The sequence below is a fragment of the Pleurodeles waltl genome, chromosome 2_2 (assembly GCF_031143425.1).
Source record: "Pleurodeles waltl isolate 20211129_DDA chromosome 2_2, aPleWal1.hap1.20221129, whole genome shotgun sequence".
NCBI classification, from domain to species: domain Eukaryota; kingdom Metazoa; phylum Chordata; class Amphibia; order Caudata; family Salamandridae; genus Pleurodeles; species Pleurodeles waltl.
In genome coordinates this window covers 69,961,992-69,989,620 of record NC_090439.1, presented here as the reverse complement: position 1 = coordinate 69,989,620, position 27,629 = coordinate 69,961,992, and the positions used below count along the sequence as shown (strand labels likewise).

Sequence of the window (27,629 nt, the reverse complement as noted above, 5' to 3'; positions counted from 1 at the left end):
AAGAACCAGCAGCTCCTCCTTGCTGCAGTACTGCCCTTAATAGCCCTACAGTTGGCAGCTACCGGGATTTCTGACTGCACGTCTTCAAACACTGAAGTGTGTGTTGCCCCTTCAAACCCACCACCACCAAGGGCAGAGGAGACGACACACACATCAGAAGATGAAGACGTGGAACAGATTGCCTTCACCCGTAAGAGTACCCAGTAGCACTAGTCCATGCCACATGGGCACTTATAACCAAGGTCCTGTGCTTTGTAACATGCCAGTCTTGCAACAGCTGCTCACAAGCACTGTTCTCCAGCCCACTGTTTACCTTGACACTATGCTCTGTGATTGTCTCTCACTACCTCATTGGCAATTCATGTCCCTCTGCACTGTATGACACTTCACCCCAGCACGTTCAATGACGTCCTTTTGCACTTGTGTAGTATCACAATAGAATGCTTCACACTAATGGACTCACAATCCTGGACTATGTAAATATAGCACTACAGCACTTTAAAATAAATAGCACTTACACAACCACTTTGTCTCTGTGTAATGTGACACATCAACCGTAAGGGAGATTAGTGATGTTTGCCTCATGTCAATGCCCATAGAATGTCAATACTACTTCCTTGAAAGATTGTGGGCTGATAACTATGCACTGGGTCTGGATTGTACCATCATATGCCCTTCCTGATGGTTAATTCTGAGGTAAATAGAAAAATTACAGTATAATGCTGTGTTGGACAGAAAAAGTGTGCTTCAAGGGATGTCTAAGCAGAAAATCAATGTCTTCAAATTTTTCTTCCAGACAATCTTTAGGAATGTGACATTTGACTGAAAAATTACATCACACACACCATACATCAGGAATGGATGTGTAGGAGTGTACATACAAATAAGTAACCTGGCAGTACAATGTAAAAAATGATAGGTGTGAGTTATGTATACTATACTATATGAGATTATACCATCACTCACCTTATCAGGGTTCACATGAACATCAGTCTGCAGGCAGACGTACCAGTGTCCTCAATACTAAATCTGGCCTCAAAGTATGACAGACTGAAACATACATCCAAACTTAACTAAACATTGGGAACCATAGTAACCTTGAGTGGTGGGTGCAATGGATGGCAGATTCCTAGCGAAGTAGCTCTGGTGTAGCTGCCAATGTGACAGCTCAATTGGGATTTGGATGCAGGTTGGAACACAAATGCAAATACTAAATTGACAGTGTTCACCCATGCCAAGGCCCAGATCCCCAAGCATATGACACATACTGTAAAGGAGTACCTAGGTATTTATTTAACTGTTAAAATAGGATGCTAAAACTAGGGGAAACACCTTAACTAACCTAACCTATCCTAACTACACATTACCCACAACTGGCCCGAACTACCCTAAGCTAAACTTACTTATCACATTTAACTAACCACTCTAAACATCACCCCCCACCCTCCTTATATGATGGGACACATGGAGGACAACATATACTAACCTAAACACATACTATCTTATCCTAAACAATTATATATATATATATATATATATATATATATCTATATATATATTTTTTTTTTTTACTATTTTTTTTGTATTTTTTAATACACAAAAACCCCAACATCATCCCCCACCCACAAAAGAAACACACGTAAAAATATCATACCCTCCACCCCCAACCCACTTATACTAACTAAACTAACAGCCTATTCTAACCTAACACTAAGCTGCCCCCTAAACCCACTAAATATAAGAACCAGGAAAGGAGGGAGGGGAGGGAATCATGGGTGAGGGTCACAATGTCACAAGTTTGCCCTCCGCAGTGTCTTCTTTATGCCACACACTCTCCTGTTGATCTGGGACACCTTCTTCTGCAGCCTGTCCAGTCTGCGGAACATCCGTTGCATGTCACGTTGCATGTTTTGAAATTCCACATTGTCAATGACTGCAGCAGGGTTGGTCTGTGTCCCAGTTGTGGAGGGTTGTGCAGTTGCTGGTGCCATGCTTGGAGGGGGAGGTGCAGGGGCTGCTGTCAGTGGTCCAGGAGCGGAGGATGTTGACGGACCTGCAGTGGTGGCTGTCATCCTTACTGCCATTTGGGTCGAAGTGGTGGTGCTGGCGGCTGTTGTGGACACAAATGGGCCCCTTGGGCAAATGTCCTCCACACCCCTGTGGCTCTCTCATGGCGATAACGCTGTGCCATGTGGCGGAACCTAGACTCAACATCCAGAATGTGGCGGTAACGCATTGCCCTCCTCTGGAACTCGCGGATCTGGTTGGCATCCATATTGGCTGCTGTTAAAAAAGATAAAGCCAAACATTAGTAACATCATTGTGTGATACAGCTTGATTTGATGATAATCAAAAAAGTCATCTAATTTAGCTTAAACAGGCCAAATCACAGTACAGATCACAGATTCTCCCTGAGGAAGTACATGCCAACGGAGCCTACACATGTCCTATCTAAGAGCACAGCAGTGCTCAAAAAGAAGTGAACCTACTTAAATGCTCTAAGTATTATTGTTCTGCCATTAATCACATAACAAATGCTGCAAGTCCTCCACATGTGACAGGCCAACTAATGACTATCTTCTGGATGACAATCAAGGGCCACAAGATCTGTGATTTGTAAATGGAATTGCCAGGATGGTATGCAGTTGCTAATCATGAGTGGGTATCCTAGGTTGGAACAAATGAATTTCAGAATTACATGTCTGTGTACTACACTTGAATCCTCACACCGAGATACACATATTTCATAACCCTAAGCCTGTGCCTCAGGGGGGATGGACAAGCAACACATACTTTCAAACATCAAGGACAGCCAGGAAGCTTTGGACAGCTGTCCATGGGTTTAGTCAGTCCACCACAGGTAAGGAGGGTGTCCAACTAGGATAGACAGAAACATTATACAATCCCATCCACATTTATGTTCCTAATTGCGGATAATTGTCAACATCATTTGATACCACCAATACCTGTCCTACAACAAGCACATAGATGCAAGCACCCATCTAGGCATGAGCTGCATGCACACCTATGACATTGTACTTAAGTGCCACATAAACGTAGCACAACATGTGGAGCTAGATGTTGCTAGGAAGTCAAACATACAGTCTAACATGTTCATTAGTGAACAAGGAGGCTCAAGTCTGTGGGTAATACTTCAGCATCCCTACTCTGTGTGATTCAGGGTATGACTTGCTGACTAAATCATGAAAATGGCTGTCTCAAAATTTTTCATTACAAGAAATGTAACAGCAAATGTCACCCTATTCACATGGCCATGCCTAAAGGGCTGCTCTACAATCCCGAAATATGACTCTACGCCACTGATTGTCCAACTCAAATATGGAAAAACAAGTCAAACTCCAGTCAAGTCACATATCAAATCATGTGCCAGCACCTCATACCTTGCTATGTGTCCAACACACTGAAGTCAATAATGCAACAGCTGCAAACACAACACTGAACTGAAATATCAACACTTACTGGATATGTCTGGGTCCGCAATTCAAGCCACTTCTCCAATTGTGTAGGGGGTAGGTCCACCTGTAAAGCATGGAAGGGTGAAATGTGCTCAATGTCTGTGCACTGTACAACAATTTGAAGTAAAATGACTGTGTGTGACATTATATCTGAAAGTCCAGCCCCTCAGGCATGATGACAATCCAACCGAATTACCACTGCAAACATGTAAAGACCCTGTCACTCTAGTGAGTGATAGACACACATATGCACACATGCAGTGGCTCTAACTATCATGTGGTGACAAACATGATTCCTCAATTGGTTGCACACTCATTTATAGAGTGTACTCCACTTCATCATTTGTTGTTATGAGAGACATGCAAAGCCACATTCATGGTGCACTGCAATACCAGTCACTCAGGTATTATGGCTTGTGCATCAAGGGACAATCAGTTACTCTGTGATGGTCATGTGGGTTGAGTTAAGCTCATGAATTCTTATGCTTTCTATGGTCCCTTACATGTGGGCCTGTGTTGTGTGTAGGTTACATATGCTACATTTACAGTGTACCCTGAGCCACATATGCCCCCTATGACACAATAATGGCAGGGATCCTGTGCGTTACTTGATGACAATCTCACGCTAAACATGGATTGGCTATTTATGTAAAATCATACAACAAAGAAATATATGCTGACAGTCATCCATGGCAGAAGGCATGTGCACAGGTGTAGTCATTGCACCTGAAATGTGTCACTCATTGCCCTGTGTACGCATATCGGGCATTGGAATTCACAGTTAGCCACATTCATCATCTTACATTAGCCAAGTTGGGAGATCAGCGGGTATACAGCAAACTGACACTGTCCCATTATTGAAACATGGTTTAGCAAATGTGCTACTGTGGCAATCATGATGATGTAGGTTTCAATTTGTATGCACCTTGGGAATGGCAGCAGTCACAGGAATGGTGGTCTTCTGATCTTAGCATACACCCATGTCTGTGATAGCCTTCATACTGGGAAGTTAGCTATTGTACATATGCTGCACTAGATCAGCAGGGGTGTACCAAACGTAAAGTAGCAAAGTATTTGGGGACTTTATATGTATGATGGAATTGGTCAGGGGTCCCTTGCACAACATCATGCAAGTAATACATTGTGACCATGCATTCACCAACTTCAGGTATCCTATGATGACCCAATAACTTATGAGACGTGCATGGCTATAAAGTAACACAGATGGCAAATGCTTCAGATCTGTTCCAGCTATTGTACCCAAGGAAATTTAAAACACACAGGAACAATGAACAGAGGGCCAGGGATATATTTTTATTCCTCAATTTGTAGCATTTGCTTCATGTTTTACGCAACAGCTATGGAAAGCAGCACCAAACATTTAGATATGAACCAGTGTGCATTACTTTGGCATCTATTTCTAAGTTAATTGCGGCACAAACCAAGTCAAACTATCAGCCTAAGATATTACCTGAGGTTAGGAAGAACTTTGTACGTATGGCCTGGGAATACAGTTCAAACATGTATTCCAAATAATTGGGGACCACATTAATTCCTTGCTCATTAGCTTGTGAAATACATCTCTTTCCTGGTTCACTCACAGACCATGGATAAAACATATGTTTGAGCCGCATTCCCATCATCTATTGACGTGAAAGCAGCACTAATTTTCAAGATCAGGTTGTGTTTTGTGAGTTTGTGCAGCTGTTGCGTCAACAAATGATGGTAATGTGTAGCAAGTATTGTATAACTCAGGGACACTGTGGGGGTGATTCTAACCTTGGCGGGCGGCGGAGGCCGCCCGCCAAAGTTCCCCCAACAGAATACCGCTACGCGGTCAGAAGACAGCCGCGGTTATTCTGTGTTTCCCGCTGGGCTGGCGGGCGACCGCCAGAAGGCTGCCCGCCAGCCCAGCGGGAAACCCCTTCCCACGAGGAAGCCGGCTCCGAATGGAGCCGGCGGAGTGGGAAGGGTGTGATGGGTGCAGTAGCACCCGTTGCGATTTTCAGTGTCTGCAATGCAGACACTGAAAATCTTTTAGGGGCCCTCTTACGGGGGCCCCTGCAGTGCCCATGCCATTGGCATGGGCACTGCAGGGGCCCCCAGGGGCCCCAGGACACCCCTCACCGCCATCCTGTTGGCAGTGAGGGGGTCGGAATCCCCATGGCGGCGCAGCAAGCTGCGCCGCCATGGAGGATTCCTCAGGGCAGCGGAAAACCGGCGGGAGACCGCTGGTTTTCCGTTTCTGACCGCGGCAGTACCGCCACGGTCAGAATGCCCTTGGGAGCACCGCCAGCCTGTTGGCGGTGCTCCCGCGGTCCCCGGCCCTGGCCAGGGTCAGAATGACCGCCTGTATGTTTAACTTGCATTCCACATGTCCAAAAACATTGCCTGCAGTATATCAACAAATCTGCTACTGTCACTACAGAGCATTTAAATATGCACATTACTTTGAATTGTACTCACAACAGGGCTACCAATCAATACAACCAGGTGGTCCAGCAGGTCTTTCTCTCTGGCAACAAGGTCAGCCCAGCGGTGCTTGAGTTGGTGGTTGTTGCGCGGTGTGTTGAAAATCCTCCACAGATGGTACAGCACCTTGGACCACCTGACCCTCCTCGCCTCCGTGTGATATCCCTGTATCACCCTTCACCTGCCTCAATCATCAAGGGGAGGAAGTGGCACCCCAGCCAAATGAATGTCCCCAGCTCCTCCTTACCCATTCTCCCCAGACGTGGCCTACCCAACATGACCAAAATAATGGTAAAAGGAAAGGGTACAGAGGAAATAAAGGGAAAGGAGGGAGGAAAATGAAAGTAAAGTAACCCACAAACAGCCCAACTATCCCCAAACTAACAATACCCACTACACACTCCCAACAGTACAAAGACAAAATTAGACACCAAATATGACAAAAACACACTCACAATGAACAACTGAGACAATTACAAATAAAACAGATGACAAATAGGATGGCACAATGGAGACAAAAGCACAATTTGGACAGACAAAACTCTCAGCACAGCCACACAGTCTAGAAAAATCACAATCTGCAAAGTGAAAGTGAAAGTACACCCACTGTACCATTTATGTAAACAGGATATCCTATTACATCACTTCCTGCCTCAAATGCGTTGCGTTTTTATTATGATGCGTCAAAATGTTATGACGCTTACGGTCTGTGCATCAATTTTTTTTTATGAAAATGCTTCAAAATTCCCCCACATTCATAGTTCCAAATATTTTTCATTGGTAACCAATTTCATGGGGTACAATGTAGAAATTACCGTTCTGGGCCAATGGATGTATAATGGCTGCAAGCGTCATTTTTCAACCCATATGCAGCAATGTTTGACGCATATGTTTATTTTTTTAAGCGTTTGTGTCAAAATATATGTCTTTTACTGAGTTTGTGTCCTTTCTCTCATTTTTAAAGTACATGGAAGCTGTAACTGTACAGAGATAGGCTGTTTGCACCTGCATTGTGGGTTCCAGTGTTTGGGCACATGTGGCAGACCACACTACTGCGGACCATAATACTCATGTTGTTGTACCGGATGAGCACTCTTCACTGACGTATTAGATACCCAAACTTTTTGAATAAAAATTAGTGTTAACCAGTTTGAGCAGGTTGTGCATCAATATAGGATAGCAAGGCTACGCAACTTAATACATTAACTCATTGTCTGTGAATTGGCTATTTCAATTCTTGTTGGGCCTCTGTGTGAACGTCACAAGACGTGCTTTCATTAATGTGCTTTTATGCATGTTTTGTAAATATGGATAACCATCAGATACTATTCAGTGTAGAAATTAGTCAGGATATGTGTTTGTCATACACGTAGCATCTAATGCTGTGTGAACTGCAATAACTTTTGGGACAATACATCTCCCATGTCAAACTATGCACAGGATAGTTAGAAGACGGTTGATAATGGCAATGAGTAAGCCGTCACATGTACAGGAATGTTGGATACCACATCCTGGTCACTTGTTTGTATACTACCCATGAGTCAGTCATTTGCAAATGCTATGTAGGTACAGTGTTTGTGACACAGAGTCCCAAAAACAATCCAAAAATGTAATGTCACTCCACAGTTTGAGTCATATATATTGACCTATGTTTCTTGTGTGGCAGTGGAGGACCAGCAGACCAAGCTGCATGTCTTCACATATTTTCAGTGGGTAATTGCACAAAGGTGTCCAGTTCAAGTGCATGGCCATGTGTACCCTGTGTCATTATTGTCCTCCATGTTGTCACTGTTACGTATATGTCTACGCATGAGTCTGTGGATCCATTCCCTGCACTAACAGAGTTTCCTTCAAAGCAGAATTGACCGAAAGCCAAAGAGGAAACAACAACACACATGGGGATAGTCCAGCTATGGCACAGCAGAAGTTTTATGAGGCTGACAACAGTGCAACATTGGTGTGCTCACAAATGTAATGGATCAGTAAATAAAACCCGGCAGGTTTCATCCCAACATTTGTACACATGGTGGCGTCTAACATTCCCACTGCAACAGGAAACATCAGTGCCTCTGTGCTGATTAATCTCACAGCTAGTCACCACGCAAGCACCACCACTGGGTTGCAGCCAATGTGAATCTGTGTGTGGACCGTCAGGGCACAAACGTGTTTTATCCTTTCATGCACATTAGTAAACGTTGTTTGTTGTGCTGGAGGCACCATACCCAATCCATGCATACAGCCATAGTACACTGTCACTGTTTGTCACTCATGCATACATGAAACCCAGGCAAGGGATAGGGCCGGGATTAGGCTATTTGAATACATGTCCCAGAACTTGATACCATATGTAAACTGATTAAACTATACAATATGTTTGTGGATTCATCGTAGACCTACCAGACACAATACCCAAGGAGGAAAGTGAGGGCATAGAAAGCAACTATGAGAGAAATGTAGCCACAGGGAACCTCTATGGTAACACAAAGATAGGAACCAATCAGGCTAACAGGATGCACGCTTTGTCAGGAACTAACATGAACAAGGCAAATGCACAGTGAGCAGACTCAGACTGGGAAAAGCTGGAACAACACTGTGGAAAATAAAAACTGGATTTGTGCTGTGGGCTGCAACGTTACACAATAACCCAAGGGCTGTGTTACACAAGTGGTTTATACGGCAATGCACAACAAGGATATACATAAAATGGCAGCTTCTAAGCAGTTCCAGGCAGCAGCAATGGCAGTGCAGGCTCAAATGGCTGGTCTGCATGGAAGTGCTTGCAGGTGTGTGCAGCTTCAGTCTCTCACAAGTCCTGTAGGTGTGAATCCAGTTCAAAGGGCCAACAGTACCTTTCACATGGGAAGCAATGGACAGGTGATTACAGGTCCTACAGACTTCCAGGCAGTGCATTTTCGGACCTGAAGTCCATGCAGACAGATGAACTAGGACTATGGCATGCCATACTAAAGAGGGAAGCACACTAGAGTCAATGTGAGTCTGTGTGTGTGTATATGAAGGATTATCAGGATACAAATAGTCCAGTTACAGGGCCACCTAGAGAAGGGTGGGGAGAGACTGAATACATGCCTGTGGCAGAACTTATAACCTGGGATGGCAGGCACAGGGCATGTCTTGTGAGAAATGCTTGTCATACCTGGGGCACTCATGCTATCCATTTGTGGCTTACATTGACTTGTCACACATGCTCCTTGCAGTGATAGCTGATGTCACACTTACTGCTGTCAAGGGTGTGGTCATACATTCCCGTTACCAATGCAATTTCACATCCACTGCCTCATGTGTGAAGCAGGTTTTTTACTTGTGATTGATGGTGTCTTAGTTGTGTGCAATATGCTGCGATGAACCATGTTGCCAACATGGATGGGTGCCATTGCTGTGATACTCTGATATTGCCCTTCAAATGTGAAATGAACACGATATATGTAATTTACACTGTGTGTGAAGTTGGGTGTACATTCATACCCATCAAATGTGATGTGGCTTTTTCAGTATCCTAATCTGTAGTACTGAATTGCTCCATGAGGCTAAACTCAGATTGTGAATTCTAGAGATCATGTGATGCATAAATATTTACCCAGACCATGATTTAGTGATTAAATTAGGTGTTTAATGACATATGGTAAGAAAGTGGTGATGGTGATTATAGTTAAAAGAAGTTTTGTACAATGTATTGTCTCCGACGCAATCCTGCTGCAGTGTTTGGATGGTCCCCCTCATGTTGATGAACAGCATCCTTCTCTTCAGGCATTTGTGGGTCTGGTACATAGAGGGGAATGTTCCTTCTAACACATATATTGTGCAGGATGGCACAGGTCAAAATTACTTTGCAGACCATTTCCGGTGAACATAAGAGGCTGCCTCCGGTGATGTCGAGGCATATGAATCTTGACTTCAGGATGCCAAAATTCCTCTCTACTATGGTGCATGTCCTCCGATGTGCCTCATTAAAGGCACGCTCTGTTGCAGTGCTTGGGTTTACAAATGGGGTCATGATCCATGGGTGGATCTCATACCCCTGATCAGCTGAAAGAGAAAATTAGTGAAAATGTTTTGATGTTGCTTGCACCATGATTATCACTTTGCATGGCAGTTGCTATCTTGTGTTGTCTGTGACTCATCTGTGTTTGTGTTATTGTGTGGAATTCTAGGCTTCTAGGATGTACCATCAGCATTGGGTTGTTTCATTATCTAAACTTGTGTTTGGCTGATTGACCGGATATCAGCGGTATGTTTGTACACTTGCAGGACATTGTGTACTCCCATGCTTTATGTCATCTGAAAGAAGTGTCCATGTGTCTTCACTAGGGGTGACATCCCATCCAATTCAACATATGCAATAGAATGTATTAAACAATAGTGAGGGCCTTTGATTTGGCTAGGTGACAATGTACGACACAGCTCCATAAGTTGGCAGCACTGAAGTGTTGACAATTGACAATGCACAAATATCGCATGTGTGACAAGTTCTATGCAAACCTATTTTTGTGCCTTCACCAAGTTGGCTCATATCCAAAAGTGCACCTACACTACTGAACCTGGTCCAGGTAAGGTGGCTAACTTGGTTGTGGGGGTGAAGGTTTAATTGTCAGAAGGTCCGTATGCCTGTACATCTGTGGTGTATATGTGTAATTGTCTTAATCTGTATGTGAAGAAATGTGCACTTTGCAATATTGTCACATCAATATGTGTTCTTAGCACAGTCCACTTGCTTATTGGTACCGGGCAATGTCACCCCAGGAGTGATGTGAGATGTTGGTACTGCCTCAGTGATTCCATGTCCCATTCATTAGAGTCATCGTCATCATGCTATGTGTCTCATGGTGTTTGACCTGCAGCTAAACACATTACACACCCCTAACACTGTACGTATTGCTTGGAAGGGTGTGTGATTGAGTGTTATTGATGTGATGTTGGAAGATTAATCTTCCAAGTTGTACTGCCAGTTAAGGCCATGTCATTGTCACTGTGTTGTTTTGAATTGGTCCCTTGTGTCTCTGGAGTGGCATCTGTTGTTAATTGCATCTGTCATTTGTCCATATGTGTGTATCCCATTGGGTCAGGTATTCAAACATGACTGGCAGTATCACAACCTCAGTGTCTTCCTGGACACGTGTCAATGTAGTGGTGTATGCGTTGTGTGTCCTACAGGGTTGCTGTGCTGTGTATATATAAGTAGGTTTCTGTACTTACCAACAAGTAGGCCATTTCCATATCGTCAATCCTGGAAGTGTTGATTGATGGTGCAGTGGTGGAAGATGAATGAATCATGTTCACTCCCAGGATACTTTGCCACGATGTTGGTGATCAATCCCCGGTGATCCACAATGGCCTTCACATTGATGGAGTGTGTGTGCTTCCTGTTGCGGTATAGATGCTTGGTTGCAGCAGGTGGCACAATCTGTACATGTGTGCAGTCAATGGCACCAAGCACGTGTGGGAAGCCGTTGATTTGGTAGAAGCCCTGTTTGGTCTCCTGCTGCTTCTGCTGTGTGTTGGGGAAGCTGATGTGGCAGGGTGTGAGGGAGATGATGGCATCCAGTACCTTGGGTAGGAAGGCAGAGAATGAGGGCTGTGAGATCCCGGCAACCAGGGTACCAGTGGTTTGAAAAGAGCCACTTGCCAACATGTGGAGGACAGCTAGCAGCTTGGTCTCTGGTGAAATGATGTGGGCTGTCTGCAAGCTGGGTGCCAACTGTGGCTCGATGTGGCGCGGCAGCTGCTGTATGGCTTGCCAGTTTAGTCTGTACCTCTGGATGATGTCATGTTCCCTGAGGCCCAGAAGGGTTTCCAAATCCGCTTCCCAGACGTGCGGGATTTTTGCACGGTTGGATAAATATGGCACACGGGTGTTTAAGTCATTTTTTGGATGGGAACGCCTACCTTGCATGTCATAAACGCATCCAGAAAATTACACACACAGTGGAATTTTGGCATTCGTGGGGTCGGTGTCAAAGTATAAATATGTTGTTAGGTTTACGCTGAATTTTGACACAAATTCGGCACAAACAGAGTATAAATATGCCCCTTAGTCCTTCTGTGTGTAAATATACACCATAGGATTCAATGGAAGGCCACCTGTAAAAATGCATATAAAATCACACAGTTGAGTTACCAGTCTCTTCTTTTGCAGGCTGGTCAATGAGGATGGTGGACACACTGTGCTAGTTGGAGAGCCTCGGGTGGCTCCTGGTTCCGGTGGGAGTGGAGCTGGAAAGTCTCTTGGCACAGGCACAGGGCCACTTGGACGGGCCACCTGGAAAAGGAGGTGGTTTGCAGACTTAAAGGTGGTGCTTCAGGGTCCCCTTGGGCTGCTGGGGTCGCAAGGGGTTAGGGACCTGTGGTACACAGCTGGTTCTGTGATGCAGGGCTCAGGGTGGCCAGATGCAGGTGAGTTGGAGGTCTTGGGTGAGTTGGAGGTCTTGGAGGCTGTGCGCAAAGGAACCCTTTGGAGCTGAAGGTAAGTCTTCTTCCAGGGACTTTGCAGGATGATGAGGGTACTCTGGTGGGAGGTCCGGGGTGTTCCTGAAGTCCCTCAACTCGGGCTTCCTCCTGGTACAGTTGCAGCTCTAGGAGAGCTGTTTTTGCTGTAGTCCGACATCCACTGACCAGTACCTGGGGTATTGGCACAACTAGGCCACGGGAGGGTGCAGTGCCACCAAAGTTGGCACACTTGTAGGTCTCGTCTGGGCTGTCCTTGGTGTGTCGTCAGGTCCAGCTGAGACTTTCAGTTGCGGAGATATCGGCTGGTCGGTGAAGTTACCTTCACCGGTTTGCTGGTTCTTTGCAGGTTTCTTTTGGTTCTTGAGTGGTGCCTCCACTCAGGAGGGAGATCTTGGGCTATTTGCAAAGCCTGAAGGTCCTCCAGGTCTTTTGATGTCAGTCCAGTGGTCAGCTCCTTTGCAGCAGCAATTGTCTGGACTCTGGTGCTGCAAGCAGGGGTCTTGAAGCCTCTTCTGGTGCAGCAGGTCCTCTGTTCTCATGTTGTTGGGTTCCTTGGTGCAGTCTTCTTTTCTTCCTGATGAGTCTGATTTCTTGGTCTAGGGTAGTCCACTAAATACTGAATTTAGTGGGTGTTTTAGAGGGAACCTGGTAACGTCCAATGGGACACTTACCTTTGGGTGTCTACACCCACTACAGTGACCACTTCCTGTGGAAGATTCACTACCCTAAACCTCATTGGCTATTTTCCAGGGTTAGTTCAGTTGGCCCTGAGAGTGTTGACCAAGGGATCCACCTGGGTTCAGAAAGCATAGAACTGGCAAGAGCCCCTGCAGTGGTGGGCTATTGGCCAGTTTCTATTGCCATAAGCAGTGAAGTCCAGCAAGGTATTGATTGGCCTACCCTGGCTTTAGGCTGGGAGAATACTGTGTTGGAAGTGGCCCTTTTTGCAGGGTTATCCCCAAACTTTTCACCTTCTTCCTCCTATTTTTTCTGATTTGTTTTTGTTGATTTATTGTCTCTACGCACTTTACCACTGCAGATCAGTGCTAAAGTGCAAGTGCTCCCTAAGTAAATTGTATTGGTGATTGGTTTATCCTTGATTGGCATATTTGATTCCTTAACAAGACCCTAGTAAAGTGCACTATGTGTGCCCAGGGCCTGTAAATCAAATGCTACTAGTGGGCCTGCAGCACTGATTGCAGCACCCACATGAGTAGCCCTATAAACATGTCTCAGACCTGCCACTGCAGTGTCTCTGTGTGCAGTCTTGCACTGCCAATTCGACCTGGGCCCAAACCGTTCCTATTACTACATGTAAGTCACCCCTTAGATGGGTGTATTTAAAAGGTAGGACATGTACTGGTGTGTTTTACATGTCCTGATGAGTTAAATACTGCCAAATTCATTTTTCACTGTTGCAAGGCCTATCACTCTAATAGGTTAACATGGGGACTGGCTTTAAATATCTTTTAAGTGCAGTTTCCCATTGGGAGCCGATAGAGATCTGGAGTTTGGGGTCTCTGAACTCACAGTTTTAAAATACCTCTTTCAGTAAAGTTGCTTTTTAGATTGTCAGTTTGAAAATTCCACTTTAGAAAGTGAGCTTTTTCTTGCCTAACCATTCTGTGCCTCTGCCTGCTTGTGTATTCCACATCTGGGTCAGGCTGACAGCTGGGCTGTTGTGAATTCTTTCTAGACAGTGACACAAAGGGAGCAGAGGTGTAGCCTGCACATCCTGATGAGTCTCCCAGTCTAGGGTGGGGAGGGGGAGCTGACACTTACACCTGAAAGGGATGTGCCTGTCCTGACACACTGCAGTCACTGACCCCCTGGAGTGCATTTGGAGCCAGGCCTGGGCAAGGCAGGATTCTATGAACAACAGAGACTTTCCTTTGAAGTTTGCCTACTTCAAAGGCCAGAACTGGTATAAGTAGTAGACCCAAAACCCCAGACTTTTAGAACACTTCTGGATCTAGAGGAATCTCTGCAAGGAGAAGAGCTGAAGAGCTGGAGGAGTACTACCCCTTTGCTGTGTGTGCTTTAGTGGGTTTGCCTGCAGTTGCTGCTTCTGCCTTTAAGAGGACAAAGACTGGATTTTCCTGTGTATCCTGTTTCTGAAGTTGCTCCAAGGGCTTGGAGTAGTGTTGGAAGTCTCAGGTATATCAAAGACTTCAGCTTCATCTGCCTACAGCACTGGAAACTGCAACAGAAGAAAAATAATGGTGACGCCATCAATGACGCCACTGCCTGCACCGTGACCTGATGATGCCACACGGAGCCGTGTCACACATTGTACCTCAACCCTTGTCTCATTAACGACGACACCTGACGCCGTCACTGAGCTGCTTCTTACCTGTGGGCCTCGCACTCCGCATCACCTTGCTCACACCGCAGTCTTGGCATCCCTGACGACGTTCCACTCTGACACCGGCACTGCAGCCTGCTCCGTGGTCTGTGGACACTGCTTGTGAGGTACACGAAGCACCGTCCCGCACTGTAGCCCCGGTCCACCAATGCCAGCCCCATCGACTCCAGTGTCGTCAACAAACGCCCCTGTCTGCACTGCATGGAGCCCTCTCCGTGCCTCACCGCTACCTTGGGCCTACCGAAGACAGCGCTTCAGGAGTGCCACTGCTGCTGCCTGCACTGTGACCTGGAGACACCGTACATCACACTGCCCCACTTCATACCGCAGCCCTTGTCTCACCAACGCCGCAGGACACCTTCACCGAGCCGCTGCCTGCACCGTGACCTGTGGGCGCCGCACATCGCTTCGTCCCGCTTTGCACCGCAGCCACGCCAGCATCCACGCTAGCACATCTGACTTCGTCATCAGCCCAGAGATCGATCTGCAACACATGTGACTTCAGGGGCCCGACGACCCCCCGCACCTTTAAGGTGTCCTGCATTTCCAAGGTACTGTTTGCGGGTCTTCCCGACACCACAGCTGGCCTGAACTGTTGGATTTGTTGTTCATGACGCCGTGATAGCCCCAGGCGGAGCTTTCGACTTCAAGGAACTGTATTTTTAAGTAATTCTTGCAAAATTCATACCTTTATTACTGTATGCTGGATTTTTATCATTTTCTACTTGTTTCACACAAATATTGACTATTTTTCTAAAATTGGTGTGGTGTCCTTTTGTAGTGTTTTCACTGTATTACTGTGTGTAATATGCAAATGCTTTGCACATTGCTTCTGAGATAAGCCTGACTGCTCGTGCCAAGCTACCAAGGGGGTGAGCAGGGGTTATCTGAGCTCGGTAGCTCCCTTATCCTGACTAGAGAGAAGGTCCATACTTGGACAGGGTGCAAACCGACTGCCAACTAGAGACCGCATTTCTAACTGGCATTTATTATTTTCATTGAGCCAGGAAAAATGGTAAGAGAAATATTGGATGACCAACTATTTTGTGATGACAATTCTAAGAAAACAGTTGTAGTTTTTTGGAATAAGGTACCATTGAGGACAATGTTGGAAGTAAAGACATCCACACCAGGTAGAATGATGTAGTGGTACCGGAATTTCCAATTGTTCCTGACCCGTCTATCATCTTGAAGACATTGAAGGGAAAGTTATTGACTATAACAGTATTTATATGGATACTCTTCAATAAGTGTGTATGATGACCTCTTGTTGAAAGGACGAATATATTTGGATTTAAGGGACACAAAAACTATTTAGTGGGGTTCCAAATTTCTCTTATTGTATAGTTAAAAGTATTTTTGACTCTTACCAGCAAGAACACACATGAGCTATTGTTGAGGACATCAGATAATGTGATCAGCTTTCTTGCATTGAGTCAAGCTCTGTGCAAATCTGCCTCTTTGGGTATATCTAACTATACTAACAATGGTAACCTCTTTGTTTGTGAATCTAAAAGGTGTGCTCTTGATGTCCTTACTTAGCAGGAGGGCGGGCACAATCAAAATTAAAAAAAGACAAAGGTTACAGGGATGTTATAATTAGGCTCACATTTAAAACATACAAAACCATAGAAATTCACCTGTTATAGTTAGAGTGCCGTAATTTGTGGGGTAACTAGCAGTGCATGGTGAGAATGCGAGTTACAGTTACCTTAGGGCACGAGTTAAAGTTACTTGAGATAACCCTAGCTATAAGAGGTGAATTTCTATAGTTTTGTATGTTTAAAATGTGAGCCTAACTATAGTGTCCCTATAACCTTTTCTTTCTTTTAGTGAACTTCTATGTTTTTTTAATTCTATTTCCTAATTTTAACGGCCTTGTCACCTTTGCTTTTGTCAATGAATTTCTATGTTATTTTTAACATAAAGTAATTTTTATCACTATTGTTAATCCAACCGCCGCCATGCACGGCCTTTGGCAGTGCTTGGTGGCCTGGCCTGTGATCAGACACTCTGGCCAACCCCTCTAACCATCCAAACCTATGGCACGCACAGCCACAACCTGTCTCTCTGGGTGTGAGACTAGAGGTGAGAGGGAGAGGGTGTATCTGGGTGTGAGGGTGACTGTGAGAGTGTCTGGGTGTGAGAGTGGGTGCATCGGTGCCTTAGTGGGTTTATGAGTGGGTGCTTCAGTGTCTGTGTGGATCTGGGATTGGGTGTGTGCGGGTTTCGGTGGGTGGGTGAGTGGATGTGTGAGTATGAATAGGTCTGTGAGTGGGTGTGTCAGTGTCTGAGTGGATCTGTGAGTGGGTGCATGGGTGTCTGAGTGGGGCTGTGAGTGAGTGCACAAGGGACTTAGTGGGACTGTGAGTGGGTGCATGAGTGTCTGAGTGGGTCTGTGAGAGGGTGCAGAAGGGTCTGAGTTGGTCTGTGAGTGGGTGCGTATGGGTCTGAGTGTGTGTGAGTGGGAGTGGGAGAAAGATTGAAAGATAAATTGAGAGAGAGAGAGAAAGAGAGAGAGAGAGAGAGAGAAAGAGAGTGAGAGGGAGAGAGACAGAGTTTTTTTTAGGGTTTGATGAACGATATACTTAGAATGAGATATTGCTGGACAAATTGAAAATAAAAAAATGTCAGTTAAAAGGAGTGAGATCACCTTTCAGCATGAACCTTAAAACTTTTGAAGTTTAAAATAAATTAAAGAAAATTATCACAGACACACCTAGAGTAGAGCCCTCAACTTTCAGTGTGAGGGTATGTGACCTAAACCTTTAGGCCATAGGTGACTCCTTACTGTGATGCTCTTTGTCATACCTATGACAGTCAACCTACACATGTGATTGGTAAGAAACATGAATGTTCTATCACTAGGAAGGTTTAACAGTCAAAACACTAGTAAAAAAATAAACACACTGCTAAGCGATAGTAGGATTTAAACCTGCTGCCTACTGAGTGACAGCACAAGACCTTGATCATTAGGCCAAAAGTGACTCTGTTCCTCTCTGCATCCAAACATAACTAAAACATTCGTACCAAACATCTTGCAAGTCTGTGTCTTTGAAGATGTTGTATGGAGAGACCATTGAAATGACATTCTTTCTCTTCCATCCCTTTATGGGATGGAAGAGAGAGAGTGACAGGACTGCAGCGGGAGCCTGAAGGCCCCTGCGTTCCTAGCTGGCTCCCCGAGTCCTGCAGGAGCCAGCATTGCTCCCAGAAGCAGGGAGCTGCTTTAAATAGCAGCTCCCGGGTTGTGAGAGCAATGTTTTCCTCTGTTTCCCTCCACACATATTTGTGTGCAAGGAAGCAGATGAAAACGTAACTTTGTGCAAGGGAGAGCTATCGACAGCTCTCACTTGCAGAAAATTACGTGTTTGCTCTGACTTGGCGGGAGCTGTCAAAGCTCCAGCCAAGTCAGAGCAGACAGCTATGATAGCAGGAGCTGGCCCTGGAAGATGGCTGTACCTAGGGCCATTATTGGCTCCAACGTTTTTATTCAGCTCAGGGGAGGTGGTGTCCCCGGGGCCAGGTGTCTGTATCTTATTTAAATTTAGCCCCAGGGAGGTGGTAATCCTAGGGATTGAAGGGGCTGCCAAGCAGCCCGCAGCACTTACTCGCACAATCTGCCTGAGGGAGGAGGCGGACCCCAGGGCTGCTGGAGCAGGGGTGGGCCGCCGCATTTCTTTGCACAATCTGCCCAGGGGAAATGGAGGTCTCCAGGGTTGAGGGGTGGCCCCCTGCATTTCTTTGCACATTCTGCCCCAGGGAGGAGGCAGTCCCCGGAGCTGCGGGGGGCATACCTTATTAGTTTCGCCCCAGGGAGGTGGTGGTCCCCAGGGCTTTGGCAAATCCAGGAGGGGGGCCCAGTGCGGCCCCTCCTTAGTTTTTGGCATGCCTCTGGGACTTGGCCCACCCGAGGGCTTCATGAAAAGGGCAGGAAACCACTTGTTTTGTACCCCCAAAAAATCCATGGATTTTTCTGATGTTTTAAAAACAATGCATTGAAACCCTGGTGGGGTCCCACCCAGCCCACAGTACCAGGGCTAAGAGGCCAGGGTGTCTCTACCCTGTCCCCTTTTCTTTTTATAAATCTTTTTTTTCTGGGACTTTGCTGAAGCTCAAGATGGCTGCCAACAATTCGGAGTTTGTGTCATTTTTTAGCGTGGACACCTTCCTTGCGTTAATGATATGCAAGGTAGGCGTCCCCTTCTAAAAAATGACTCCGAGGCATGTGCGCCGTATTTACACTCCTGGGCAAAAATGACGCCCGGGAGTGGGCGGGTCAAAAAAAATGACATCCAGCCGCTTTAGCGTCATTTTTTAACGCCTGGTCAGGGCAGGCGTTAAGGGACCTGTGGGCTCGAAAGGAGCCCAGAGGTGCCCTCCCATGCCCCCAGGGACACCCCCTGCCACCCTTGCCCACCCCAGGAGGACGCCCAAGGATGGAGGGACCGATCCTAGGGAACTTAAGGTAAGTTCAGGAAGGTGAACAGGTGTCAGAGCACTCATGATATTCCTAATTAGGAGTTATTGATGTATCCAGTCTTCTTAGTCAATCAATCACCGACTCATGTTCATCTCAGAGTCCAGATTTTATTCTCAATGTCTGGAACTCTCCATAAGTATAGTACAGAACAGCCAACACGTGTTTCATCCCATGAGAAGTTAATCTCTTAAGGACTTCATCAGGGCTTAAGTTCTATGTTGCATCCAAAATAAAGTTGCACCGAGGTAAATTCCATATCAATCTTCTGTGATAGAATATCAAACTTATATATGGGGAACCGAAACGGAGTCAAAATGCATCCCGCTACGTCCCAGTCACAATGTGCCGCATCTCGGAGAGATGAGATGCGGCACATTGTGACTGGGACGTAGCGGGATGCATTTTGACTCCGTTTCGGTTCCCCATATATAAGTTTGATATTCTATCACAGAAGATTGATATGGAATTTACCTCGGTGCAACTTTATTTTGGATGCAACATAGAACTTAAGCCCTGATGAAGTCCTTAAGAGATTAACTTCTCATGGGATGAAACACGTGTTGGCTGTTCTGTACTATACTTATGGAGAGTTCCAGACATTGAGAATAAAATCTGGACTCTGAGATGAACATGAGTCGGTGATTGATTGACTAAGAAGACTGGATACATCAATAACTCCTAATTAGGAATATCATGAGTGCTCTGACACCTGTTCTTTTTCTGTGTGTTTGCCTTGTAAACATGGGAGGATTAAGGGAGATCCTCTTGTCATGAGCACCATACCATAAACTTATTGGACTATTACTGGATTGGACTTACTGTGAGCGCCCAAACCCTATGAATATCTTCCCTGTTGGCATTGTTTTGTTAAGTTCAGGAAGGTATATATTTTTTTTTTTGGGTGGCATAGGGGGGGCCTGATTTGTGCCCCCCTACATGCCACTATGCCCAATGACCATGCCCAGGGGACATAAGTCCCCTGGGCATGGCCATTGGGCAAGGGGGCATGACTCCTGTCTTTGCTAAGACAGGAGTCATTTAAATGGGGGTTGGGAGTAAAAAAAAATGGCGCAAATCGGGTTGAGGCGACAATTTTGTCTCAGCCTGACTTGCCCCATTTTTTGACGCCCAAGCTCCATTTTCCCCTACGCCGGCGCTGCCTGGTGTAAGTCATTTTTTTTTACGCACACCAGGCAGCTCCGCCGGCTAACGTCATTCCAAAAATAAGGCGCCCGCATGGTTCTTTGGAATGGTGTTAGCCGGCGTTAAATTTTTTGACGCACAACTGCGTTGGCGCAGTTGTGCGCCAAAAAGTATAAATACGGCCCTAAATTCTCCAAAACTACTGCGTGCATTCAGAAACGAAATCTAGCTTTCTGACAAATTTGGTGTAATTCCGTACAGTGTTCCGAGGGTAGCGGTAGTCGTGTTAAAAAATTTGAAAAATCCCAGTGGCGGTCGCCACTAGGTAGTTAGGCCCTCTGGGCCTAGATGTATCAATCTCACATTCTGCATTCCCTAAATATCAAATATTACGAAATCGCTATTTAGGGAATGCAAAATGCTATATAACTAAATAGTGATTCCTAATAGTGATTTCTTAAAATTTGCAATCGCTATTAGGGATTGCAACTCCATTTGTTCCTATGGACCTGAAGGCCCATAGGTATGAATGGTTTTGCATTTCCTAATTTGCAATTTCCCTGTAGGAATTTGCAAATTAGGAAATGCAAATTCAAGGGTGCTGAGGGCCTAAGGCCCCCTATGATGCACCCCCCAAATAAAGTGTGCATATGTAAAGCGCACACATGCCCTAGGGGCCCTACTTGGCACTTTAAAAAATGCATTTTTAATGCATTTTTTAAAATTACACATGGTTACTACCAACTTGGAGTTGGCGGTAATAGCATTTCCTAATGCCCAGTTCACATTTAGGAAATGCTTGGTACATATGTATAGGGAATTACAAATAAGAATTCCCTATTTGGAGTCGCAATTTTAGGAAATCGCAAAAAATTGTGATTACCTAAAATGGGACTGCAATGCCTTTCATACATTGTGAAAGACTATTTTGCATTCGAAAACAGTGGAATTTACCAATAGTGACCACTAGTTTCTATAGAAAAAGGGATTTTAGGTCGACCGTAAGCATACGACCTCTTGTATACTTTTAAGTATACTTCTTCGCGGGCTTCCAGCTATTTCATTTGTTAGTTTCAATGTCATTTAAAAATTCTTGCTTGCTAGTGGTCAGTTATGCCTCTTTGTCCCTCCTTCTGTGTGGGAGCAGGGACCAACTACGGTAGAATTACGCTTTGTCCTGTTTATCTGATCTGTAAGGGACTTTTTTTAACTTTGTTTCTTGCTCCTGTCCTGGGAAGTTTCTCTTTTAATTTGCAGAGCATTCTTGCTCTGAGCTTAGCTGTAAACAAGGCTATAAATAAAGGCTGTTATCTTGGTCATATTTGGTCTTTGTGGGCTCTCTGCTGTCTGGCTCCCGCCCTTCCTTGGCTTGCAATTTCTTTACCAAGTGCGCCTGCCTTTGGTCCCTGGTGCTGAGAGCAAGGGCAGAGGATCGCTTATAATTCCTTATAGCCTAGGCACTGAGCTCTATCAGGGCTCTGCGATCCTTACAGACTGTGCTCACTTCTGCTCCATACTGTACACTCTGCTGTTCCTGTACTGGGACCTCAGGTGCAGCTCCATCAGGGCACCTCAGTTCACACACTCCAAGCCTACAGCTGTACCTGTGCCAGGAGCCCCACACATGCTGTCTGCCAGAGCACCTCAGTTCTTGCAGTTAGTATGCTCTGCTGCTCCGGTACTGGGACATTAGGTTCTGCTCCATCAGTGCACCTCAGTTCAGACACTCTAAGCCATCAGCCATGCCAGGAGCCCCACACAGCCTGTCTGCCAGAGCACCTCCATTCTTGCAGTTAGTACACTCTGCTGCTCCAGTACTGGGACCTTTGGTGCAGCTCCATCAGTGCACCTCAGTTCACACACTCAAGGCCCTCAGCTGTGCCAGGAGCCCCACACACTGTCTGTCAGAGCACTTCAGTTCTTTAAATCAGTATGCTCTGCTGCTCAAGTACTGGGACCTCGGGTGCAGCTCCATCAGTGCACCTCAGTTCACACACTCCAAGGCGACAGCTGTGCCAGGATCCCCAAACATGCTGTCTGCCACAGCACCTCAGTTTTTCCAGTCAGTACACTCTGCTGCTCCAGTACTGGGACCTCTGGCGCAGCTCCATCAGTGCACCTCAGTTCATACACACCAAGCCCTCAGTCGTGTCACTGCCAGAAGCCTCACATACACTGTCTGCCAGAGTACCTCAGTTCTTACAGTCAGCACACTCTGCTGATCCAGTACTGGGCACTCTGACGCAGCTCCATCAGTGCACCTCAGTTCACACACTCCAAGCCCTCAGCCATGCCAGTGCCAGGAGCCCCACACACGCTGTCTGCCAGAACACCTCAGTTCTTGCAGTCAGTAAACTCTGTTGCTCCAGTACTGGGACCTCAGTTGCAGCTCCATCAGTGCACCTCAGTTCACACATTGCAAGCCTTCAGCTGTGCCAGTGCCAGGAGCCCCACACGCGGTCTGCCAGAGCATCTCAATTCTTGCAGTCAGTACAGTCTGCTGCTCCAGTATTGGGACCTTGGGCACAGCTCCATCAGTGCACCTCAGTTCACACACTACAGGCCCTCAGCCGTGCCACTGCCAGGAGTCCCACACATACTGTCTGCAAGAGCACCTCAGTTCAAAAATATACATGTGGTAAATAGTAGGAAAAAATAACAAACTAATTCATCCTGAACGGGGTTATAAATCCACCCATTGGTAGTGAAACTTAATTTCTAAATTTATTCAGTATAGTTTTAGAAGAAATACGAGAAAACATTGAAAACAAACAATTTCATTCACAAGCCAGCTAAAATTTACATAAATTTGTAAACAAAATCCTAATTGACAATATCATTGCTCTCCAAAGTATTTGTTCACAATGTGGTTATGCAACTCTGTTAAACACAAATCCACATATCAGTGATGGTTGTACTCTGTAAAACACATGTCTCCCTCTGTAGACGTTTTCCTTCTATGTTTTGAGATAGTGTGTAATGTAGTCCTTGATTACTCAATATTTCTTACAACCTCACATGAAACCAATTGTCGACGCTTTTCGACCCCATCCCTTCTGGGCCTCATCAGAACAAATGGAGACAACAATGCATGAAAAGGGTTTCCCGAATGTACCTTAAACTCTCCTTGTCATCAGGTTCGATATTCTTTAACGGACACCTAGGTCAGCGACGCCTTATGAAGCAAATGGGTCGGTGTTTGCATTCCGCTTGCGTGCCGAAATTCCGCATGCGAGTGAGCCCCCTTCTGTGGGCCCGATGTTTTGGAAAAACGCCGCCAAAGTTCATGCAGTCAGTACACTCTGCTGCTCTAGTACTGGGACCTCGGGCGCAGCTCTATCAGTGCACCTAAGTTCACACACTCCAAGCCTTAAGCCGTGCTACTGCCCGGAGCCCCACACACATTGTCTGCCAGAGCACCTCAGTTCTTACAGTCAGTACACACTGCTGCTCCAGTTCTGGGACCTCGGGCACAGCTCCATCGGTGCACTTCAGTTCACACACTCCAAGTCCCTCAGGCATGCCCATGCCAGAACCCCACACATGCGGCCTGCCAGAGCACCTCAGTTCTTACAGTCAGTACACTCTGCTGTTCCATTACTGGGTACTGGGACCTCGGACACAGCTCCATCAGTGCACGATAGCTCTACCCGGGCAGGGTCACTTCCTTTCCTATACTGGGACCCCGCTCACATAGAGTTCCATTACAACCGCTCAATTCTAATATTTAGTCCCACTGCCAAGCCAATACTGGATCCAAAAGAGCAAAACACAGCTAAGCCAGTGCCCCTCAAGTCTAACATCCAACACCATAGTTGATGGGAACCACCAGATCTCTGCCAGAATCCATCAATTGTAACATTCAGTGCACATTTTTTCTCAGTACTAAGGGTCGCCCACACGCCCTTCAGGACTCCTCGCTTTTGTGGTTTCAGAGGTAATATCCCTCCCAATCTGGGCCCCCCTCGGAGCTCCACCAGGGCACCTCCTGGCTAATACTTGGCAACACTGGAATGCCAATACTAGGTTCCACACATAGCTCTATTAACATTCCTCACTTCTGACCTTTTGTGCCCGTTACTATTCCAGTACTGCAGCCCACATACAACTCTTTCAGTGCACCTCAGCTCTAAACATACAGCACTCTATTTTTTCAATACTAGGAATTACACAGCGCTTCGTTTCTCATTCATCACACCCTGCCTCTCAGTTGTTCCAAGCACTGGGCTGGGACACAGCTCTGTCTATATACCGCAATCCTGATCTGAGGCGCCCCAATATTGCTGCATTGGGGTTCACATACAACTCTGCTAATGCACCTACTGCTATTCTGCAGTGCCCCCTGCTGTTCAACACTTACTTCTGTTTGAGGACGTGGGGGAGCCAATTAAATCTGTTCTTAGCTGCCATCTTTATTTGGGAGGGTCTGTTTTACCTATCTCACTCCATTCTTTCCATTACTTTGATTCCTCTCGATGTTTTCTTTCTACTCTAGTTTTCTCTTCCCAGCTCTTAAAATTCACGTTAACAGTCTCGCTCTTTCTTTCATTTGTTTATTTGTACTCTGCTCCCTTTTATTTATTTCCCTCTTCCTCTTGCTACCTCCTCTTTCAAACTTGCAAACACTTGGTTATTTCTTTCCTTTTTTCATTCCTCTTTTTTCTTCAAGCGTTCATTCTTTCACAGTTTTGTCTTCCCTTAATTCTTTGTCTTTTATTTACTCTTTCCTTTCACTCGGTATGCATCCTTTCATTTTTTTTTTAGATCTTTCTTCCCTCCTTTCTCTGGTGTTTATCTGTCAATTCACATTTTACTATAAATTCCTCTTTTTCCCTTCTGTATGTGGAAGCCACAAGTTACTTGTCAGGACCCGCATAGTCAAAGCGGTTTTCCCTTTCTGTGTGTGTGGGAAATGTGTCAGTACATACATGCTCTGGTTCTTTTACTGCTTCTTTCTCTCTAATGTTCATTTTTCTCTTTCTTTTACACTTCTTTCATTATTTTTTCCTATTTATCTTTCATTCGTTAGCTTCTTTCCCTTTTTTCTTTTCTCACACGTTTGCTCTATTTCTTCTCAGTGTTTTCATTTTCTCATTCTTTCTTTCCCTTCTTTCTTTTATTTCTTTGGTATCCCTTCTTTTTCTTCCGTTTGTCTGTTGTATTCCTGTCACTTCTCTTTCTCTGCCCCATCAGCTTTCTCTCCTGAGGCCTAGTTCTCAATGGAGCAGCAGATGCACTGGCACCGGGGCCCAGAGACCTACTGACCTCACTCACCTCCAATTACTTACCAAAATTCCAGTCAGCCATTCTTCTTTCTTACTCCGGGGCTCAAAATTATGCAGGAAAAGACGAAATTATGAGGCAGGGTTGACCAGTTTATGTGGCAAGAAAAGTCCAGTTATGAATTTTCAGTGCCAATAGCTCTAACTCAAGAAAATGCAAGACCTATCACATTGCAAATGCTTGTTTGTTTTGCTAATAACTTTGGCACTGCTTGACAAATCTTCATGAAATGTTCCAAAAAACTTTCACACTCACATCAGATGCTGTCTGGAAAGTTTCAGGGTGATCTGTCTGAGGGAGGATGAGAAAAAGGGGGCTGTCCAAAATATGTTTTCCCCATTCATTCTGGATTTTGAACAGTGATATCGCCAAAACTACTGGATGGAATTACACCAAATTTGGCAGAAAGGTAGCTATTGGTCCAGAAAGAGCCCTTTTGGTATTTGGTGTAAATCTGTTCAGTAGTTTTAGAGAAAATGAAGGAGTTCCAAAGTTATATATATAAGGATATGGGTCTGTCATGAATCCAACGCAAAGCGTTGTGGCTCCGCGTGACAAACGGAAGCAATGTGATTGGCTAGTTGCAACCTGTGGGGAAAGTTGCGACCTCCATCTTATCAACCGGTGCACAGCCTCAGGGCATGGGAATAGGGGCTGTAAATAATAAAAGGGGTCAATGTAGAGGTACTCTGATGTTGTGAGGTTCACCAATGAGTGTCTGAGGGACCCCTTATGAGATTGAAATGGTTCAAAACTCTTTTTTTTCCATGATTGTGGAGTTGCGACTCCGTTGAGTTTCCCTGCGCAGCCCCCTTCTAGTGTAACGTTGCAACGGAGTCACGAACCATGGTGAAAATACAAAATACACATTCATACACATGCACTCGCTTACAGACCCACAAGTACACAGAAATTCACTGAAAAAATGAAAGGTTACAGGGTAGTTATAGTTAGGAAATAGAATTTTTTTAAACATAGAAATTTCACTGAAAAAAACAAAGGTTACAGGGACGTTATAGCAAGGCTCACATTTTAAACATACAAAACCATAAAAATTCACCTGTTATAGGTAGATCTATCTAAAGTAACTATAACTGGTGCCCTAAGATAACTATAACTGGTGCCCTCACAATGCACTGCTATCTACCCCACAAATTACAGCACTCATGACATCTTGGATAACATCATTGATATTATCAATGTAATATTTGCAGTAAAATGGTTGACAAAAAAGTTGTGTGTGTCGGAGACGTGAGTTATAGTTACCTTAGGGCACGAGTTATAGTTAGTTTAGATAGCTCTAACTATAACAGATGAATTTCTGTGGTTTTGTACGTTTAAAATATGAGCCTAACTATAACGTCCCTGTAACCTTTGGTTTTTCAAGTGACTATAGTGACTATATATACACATATATATACATATATATATGTATATGCAGATTTCTCGAACGCCCTAAATACAGGAGTTAAAAATGAAGTATCACAGACGCAGACCGTACAGCATATTTTTTTTAGCTAAAGGTTGCTAAAAATACCTTCATCCACCTTTGCTTTTGGCCAATTCTTTTTTTAAATGACAGCACGAAAGACATGCATTTTTGTTTTCTTGTTTCTCTTTTGTCTCTCAACTCTATCTTTTTTGCTTCTATATAGTAATACATGTTTTGTTATATTTTATATGTACAAAGAGAACTTATAATAATAATGTCACCCATAATGCCCATACTCAATTGTTAGATAATATGAGGTATCAGCATATATTAGACATAGGTTCAGAAATAATTAATCCAGTCTTGTGTGTTACCTAATTCCTCATGCTACTGGATCAGACAAGCTACATTCAACGGAATAAGTACTGCCAAATCCAGCTGTATCTTTATTACATCTTTACTTGTGTAGGATTAAGGCCCAAATGCAGTTGGCATATGGTCAAATTAGCACAT

General features: G+C 45.1%; 1 long non-coding RNA gene across 1 annotated transcript in view; it reads right to left on the bottom strand.

Moving 5' to 3' along the window:
* Window positions 1-1,667: 1,667 nt before the first annotated feature.
* Window positions 1,668-27,629, bottom strand: part of LOC138272982 (uncharacterized) — a 113,329-nt gene continuing 87,367 nt past the window's right edge. Inside the window, exons 4-5 of the long non-coding RNA XR_011200272.1 lie at window positions 3,481-3,540; window positions 1,668-2,283 (exon numbers count right to left, since the gene is read on the bottom strand). This is a non-coding gene — a long non-coding RNA (uncharacterized lncRNA). The remainder of the gene's footprint in view (window positions 2,284-3,480; window positions 3,541-27,629) is intronic.